Genomic DNA, 6,765 nt, shown 5'->3' with positions numbered 1-6,765 from the left:
CTAAAATATCAGCTTGACCATTTACTGGCCGTCTGTCCCTAGGCAAGTCATTTGCCGTCACTGGAACTTAGCTTCCTAATCTGTAAAAGAAGAGAGTTGGGTTGGATGATCTCTTGCTGTCTCTCCAGTTCTGTGTTCTATGCTCTAGCCCTTCTCAACTCTGAGATTACATGTTCTATAATGTTCTATAAAGTAGAGATGTCAAACACTCAGCTCACAGGTCACATGTGACCAACAGCACTCCTGAGTGTAACTTGAACAAGATTGAAAATGAAAGTGGGTAATATTTAACAAAATAAATAAAAACATAGTAAGATATAGATAATATTAATATGTAGTTTTCTAGGTTAATACGCAGCCCACAGGCATCTTTATCTATATATGATTTAGTGGCTCTGATCTCTGCTTGAGTTTGACAGCACTGTTCTACATTCTCAGTTCCATTTTAGCTTTAACATTTTGTCTTCTGTGTTCTAAAGTAGCTTCCAACTCTGACCATCTGGTTTCTATGTTCTCAAGTTCCTTCTAGTTCAGGCTTCCTATGTTTTGTGTTATAAAGCCCCTCTCGGCTCTAACAGTAAGTTTATGCATCTAAACATTAGCTGGTTGATTGATTGAGTAGTTTATTTAAACATAGAGGGCTATGCCTAGTCAGTCTTTATGTTCCCACATTTTCAGAGCTTGTAAACAGTGAGAGATGTTATCCATACACAGAGAAGAAACCAACATTCAGCCATCTGAATACTCACCACATTCTACAGAATTTCCAACTTTGACTACTCTACTACCCATGCTCCAGTGATGCCAAAGGCAGTAATAAATAGCTACTTGTATCCAAATAGTCAATCCTATTCCTTGTTCTCATCTGATTTCTCTCTGGACTGGTCACCATAACTGTTTGGCTATGCATTCTCCAAAAAGCAATTTGGAAACCTCTGGCTTCTTAAAGTAATCAAATCTTATAAGAAGACCAGAGGAAAAATAAATATGGCCACACTTATGCTGGCCCAAAATAATATTGTCATTTCTGTAGCTTTCCAAAGTACTTTCCTCACAATAATATTGTGCGGTAATATGAGGATTATCTCTACTCTATAAATGAAGAACTGGAGATTCAGAGAAGGGAAATCACTTGCCCAATGGTCAGGGCCAGGACCATAAGTCTTCTAGCTCTGAGTTCAGTGTTCTTTCTCCCCACCAGCACCCCTGCCATCACACTCTATAAAATTTCTGCAGGAGGACAGACCATCTTATATATATACATCTTGGCCAAACTTTCAACCCAATCTCTGACCTCAACAAAGTAAAATATTTCTTCCTCTTGGATGCTGAATCCTAACCCATCCTTTAAAGCTCAGATCCTCCATGAAGCCTTTCATGATTTCATCTGTCTCTAATGACCTTCCACTGGGGACCTCACACCATTCTTTGTTTTCTACCTCTAATATATTTATCATGTAATATTATATATGTTATATGTGTTTGTCTCTTATTTCCCTATTGTCTGTGAGCTCTATTAGAGCAGGGGTTGTGTCCTTTCCAAACATTCTACTGGCCCCATCTCCTATCACCATGCTCTAAATATAGCAGGTGCTTGATAATGTTTATTGAACAGAGGAAGAAATGAATTTTTACTAAAATGTAAACAAAGTGGCTTCATCTCCCTTTCTCAGGTCTTCAGTTGTATAATAGAAAAAGAAAGAACAAGAATGTCCTACATGCTCTGTGCTGCATGGAGCAATGGGAATCCTGGTGTATGAGCAGAAAACTCACAAAATTCAATGGTAGCTTGGAGAAGGTAGAGGAGGTTTGGTTTAGCAGGCAAGAAGCAAGACAGATCATATCTATAGGCAGGAGATTAGGTCAAGAAGTTAGAAACCAGAAAAGATAATGAACTGGATTCAGTCAGGAGTGTTGTAAGAAATTAAGATGCGTTGTGTAAGAAAGATTTCAGCACCATGGAGAGCATCCAAGAAGATTTCCCCACCCTTAAGAAGAAAATGCAGCAGCATCCTTGGCCTGCATTCAGGCTGGGCATCTTCATCCATTGGATGCTGAGTTGTAGGCATCTTACATCTGACATTAGGGAATATGTCCTCTATGTAGAACTGGGAAACAGCTGGGTTATTGGGTCTCCAAAAGCTAGTCTTTTCTCTTTCATGGTCATGTTGAAGTCATGGATTGTTACAGTTGAAAGGGGCCCTAGAGATTACCAAGGCCAAGTCTAATAATTTACAGAGGAGAAAACAGTGACCCAGAGAAAAGACCCTACTCAAAGTCACCCAGTTAATTAGTGGCAGAGAAAGGACCAAAACTGAAGTCTCTGGACTCCCAGTCTAGTCCTTTTCTGCCACACCATGTTGCCTTGCTGATCAGACAAAGGCACTGATTCCATCAGTGAGCTACCATAGTACCATAATAATCTTGCCTTTCGGTAACAACTCCAGAAAAGCTCAAAAATCCTATGCCTCAGGTGTTTGTTTCAGGGGGCTTTCTGTGAGATTCATACAACCTTCTGGTATCTCTTAGGAAGCAATTTGGCATATAGAGTTCATGGGAAGTGAGAAGACCTTGCATTAGAGTACCATTTCTGCCACTAACTTTCTGTGTGACATTAGGGGGAGTGCTTGATCTCACTAAGCCTTCAGCTTCCTCATTTCTAATTTGAGGTTGATGTGAGAATCAAATAAGTCAATAAAATCCAGAAGGAGGCTTAGAAATTATTTCACAAAATCACATCACTTTTCAAATGAGGGAACTAGGGACTAGAGAAGGCAAGCAACTTATGAAAGGTCATACTGGAAGTAGGTAACAGAGTTGGACTTTGTTCAAATCCTAGCTCTGATGCTTGCTAGCTAATGTGACTCTGGGCAAATCTCTTTACTTGTTTGAGATTCAGTCTCCTCAATTGTAAAAAGGGCGAGTGGCGAACATAGATGTTGTGAGTAAAATGCTTTGTAAATTTTAAATTGCTATAGAAATGTTATTGTTATTGTGATTAGCGCATTAAAACCTATGAATCTTGAGTTCCCATCTAGTGCTCTGTGCTACTACACCTTGAATTGCTCCCAAAGGATAGGATGGGCCCAGAAAAATCCCTGTTCCATAATCACCACATAGCCTCTGAGTCTCTCTATCTGGCCTATTCCTTGTTCCCTTCCTTCCTTTATGGAAATGGCTGAAATCATTAATTTAAGGTTTAAAAACCCAAGTTACTGTGGTGTGCCTGAAGTAATAAATGTTTCAGAATTTCAATTAAACTAAATGTGGAAGCACTGTATCCCTTTTCAGTATCTAATGAGTCACACGGAGCCATTACCCCACTCTCCATTAATTATAACAAGGTCAGCACATTCCTTGACATCGCTTCATGACTGCATAATGAACTATAGATGAGGCTGAGACCCAACACGAGATCCTTTTGAGGTTATAGGCCATTACTTACCACTTAGGAATACTAATACTTGCTAGAAAATAAGCTCCTTGAAGGCAAGGACCTTGTCATTTTTTTGTCTTGATATCCCTAGCATCTGACACAGGACCTGCACTTGAAGGAGTTCAATGAGTTGAACAAAACCAAACCAAACTGAATTGAATCGAATTAAGCTAACCCTACGTGGACTGAACCAAAGATAGAAGGGCTCCCCCAAAGTGACAAGGGGACTGAGAGAAGTTGTAGACACTGCATATTGGTGCAGGAATAGGAATCAAGACATACAGACTCTATCACTCAATTTGTCTTATCACTCCAGGTGACTCATTTGATTTCTCTGTGCCTCAGTTTCTTCATCTATGCAATGGGCTTGAACTAGATCATTCTCAGAGCCTTTTCTTGCTCTGAATTCTATTCCATAATACTTAGAGCTGGAAAGAACTACAGTACAGAGGGACAGCTACATGGCACAATGGATGGAGTCAGGAAGACCTGAGTTCAAATCTGGCCTCAGACACATAACACTCACTACCTCCGTGGTTCTGGGCAAGTCACTTAACCCCAATTGCCTCACCAAAAAAAAAAAAAAAAAACCACAGTATAGAGATTTAGTCTATCTTCTTTGGTCTACAAATGAAAAAAGAGGCCTAACAGACTATCCAAGGTCACCCAACTAGCTAATGACACTTCATAGTATATATCAGCTTCCAGTTCACAGTAGTATTGACTCATGTTGGGTAACCATTTTCCCGTGCTCCCCACTCTGTGAGAATCACAGAGTCTTAGAGCTCAAAGAAATGTTAGACAGCAGGACATAGGATTCAGAGCTAGGGAGGACTTTAGAACATAGAACACAGAATTCCAGCGCTAGAAGAGACCCTAGTGGCAATTTCTCATCCTAAAAAAGAAAAAATATATGCACATTAAAGACTACTAATCTTTGTTATTACTGAGTCATAGTCATTGTTGTAGCAGTAGGAGCAGTAACACAATTGACTAGCTCTCACAGCCTCATTGTAAGAGATAGCATTGCTAACCAAGTCATGAGTTAAATTGGATAGAGGCCACTGAGGGCTCCTGGAGCAGACTAGAGCTGAGAATCCTAGGCTGTGTCTATAGCTGTCAAGTGAGCAGAGTATGAGTCACACAGCAATCCTGTGCCTCTCTATTGAACCTTTTCTTAACTGAGTAGATTTTAATAGACTCTCCCCACCCTGCCTTCCATTACTGCAATTGGTACATCCCTGGGCTGCAAGTCTTTCTGGTCCCTGTGTCAGGGCCTCAGCCTCCAAGACAGAGTGCCTCTAAGCCAGGGGTTCTTAACCTGGAGTCTGTCAACCTGGTTTTTTTTTTTTTATTGTCTTGATAAATGTATTTCAATTGAACAGGTTTCTCTATAATACTATGAATTTTATTTTAAGCATTTATAAATATTATCTTGAGAAAGTGTCCATAGGCTTCACCAGACTGCCAGTGGCACCCATGATATAAAAAAAGATTAAGAAGTCCTGCTTCAAACCTAGATATATTACTATCTCCCACATACATTAAATAGGTCTACTGAAGGGGATCTATGAGTATGTTTAGTCACTTGTCCCAGGGCTCAGAAACCACGCTGCAGGCAAGGTGGGTATTAGTCTTTCTAAATCTTTCCTTCTGAAAATAATATTGTCTCCCACCTCTCATTGTCTGCTAAATGCATATGCCTAGTCTGAAATCACCACCTAGTCTAAGGAAAACCTTGACTAAAGTGATGAGAAAGTCATAGAATATTGACATTTTAAAAGCCCTTCAGATATCAGTTCTCTCCTGTGTTTTTCCCTATCTGCCAATCCCACTCCAGATGTCTAATGGATATCTCCACCTGGGTATCTCATCAGCCTCTCAAGTCCAACATTTCCAAATTGGAAATTATCATCTTTCTCTCCCAACCTGCCATTCTTCCAAAAATTCCGTTTTCTCAGGTGAACTCTTCACTGTCATTCCAGTCACAAAGGTTTGTAACCTTTGAGTCATCTAACTCTTCCCTCTCCTTCACCACCCCCATATCAAATCATTTGCTAAATCCTATACATTCCACCTTGAGGACATGTCTTACATCTGTCCCTTTCTCACTACTGGCACAACCATCATCCTACTTCAGATTCTCATCACCTCTCACCTGAACCATTGTGATAGACAATTAATTCATCTCCTTCTCTCCAGTGTCTCTCCCTCTATACTATAGTGAGAAGTAATGTGCAAATGCAGATAGTCATACCACACAATATTATATGGTAAGTGCATAGAGAAGTGCATGACAAAGGTTTATGTGACTTTTAAGGGAGGAGGTCTTTTCTTGCTGATAGGATAAAGAAAGACTTCTTGGAGGAGAATGAAAATCTGACATTTGAGTTGGACTTCAAAGATAGGTTGAAATTCAACATATGAAGAGATAGAGTGTTCTAGGCAGAGGGAACAATTAGAGTAAAGTCACAGAGAAGGGAGAATACAGTGCATATTCTAGGGGAAGCATATAATACTTTGGGTAGAATATAGAGTACGTGGAAGAAAGTAATATGAGATAAAGAAAGACAGGTTTTATCAAACCATGAAGGGCTTTGAATAGCAGTCAAATAAGTTTGAACCTTACTCATTTGGAAATAGGGAGCCGCTGATGTTTTTTGAGCACAGTGACATGGCTAAAGGTATGTATAAAAAAGTTATCCTAGCCTTCCTTTCCGACCTGGTCCTGGGCAGGATGGCTCCTGCAAAGAAAGGTGGAGAGAAAAAGAAGGGATGTTCTGCCATCAATGAGGTGGTGACCAGAGAGGATACCATCAACATTCACTAGAAGATTCATGGAGTAGGCTTCAAAAACTGAATCCTTGGGCTCTAAAGGAAATCCACAAATTTGCCATGAAAGAAATGGGAACTCCAGATGTACACATTGACACCGGACTCAACAAAGCTGTTTGTGCCAAAGGAATAAGGAATGCCCCATACTGTATCCGAGTGCATTTGTCTAGGAGACACAATGAGGATGAAGGTTCACCAAACAAGCTGTATATGTTGGTTACTTACATGTCTGTCACCATTTTCAAAAGTTTATAGATGGTCAATGTGGATGAAAACTAAATTGAACTTCATTTAAATAAAATTATAAAATCTCAGCTGGTAAAAAAAAAATTATACTAGCAGTAGTATGAAGAACAGATTGGAGGGCAGAGACAAGGAATGTATTCTCATGTTTAGAATGCATGCCGCTCCTTAGCACTATGTCTCAGAATCCTTATTTTCTTTCAAGATTCAGCTCAGCTCCCACTTCCTCTGTGAAAACCTCCCTGGTCCCC

The 6,765-nt window shown here is 39.9% G+C and overlaps 1 pseudogene; it reads left to right on the top strand.

Moving 5' to 3' along the window:
• Positions 1 to 6,173: 6,173 nt before the first annotated feature.
• LOC110192819 (large ribosomal subunit protein eL31 pseudogene) lies at positions 6,174 to 6,550 on the top strand (annotated as a pseudogene).
• The last annotated feature ends 215 nt before the right edge of the window (positions 6,551 to 6,765 follow it).

This window comes from Phascolarctos cinereus, unplaced genomic scaffold (genome assembly GCF_003287225.1).
Source record: "Phascolarctos cinereus isolate Bilbo 61053 unplaced genomic scaffold, phaCin_HiC Scaffold_2;HRSCAF=192, whole genome shotgun sequence".
In the NCBI taxonomy this organism is placed as follows: Eukaryota; Metazoa; Chordata; class Mammalia; order Diprotodontia; family Phascolarctidae; genus Phascolarctos; species Phascolarctos cinereus.
The sequence above is the reverse complement of the archived record's forward strand: the minus strand, read 5'-3'. Positions and strand labels throughout refer to the sequence as shown.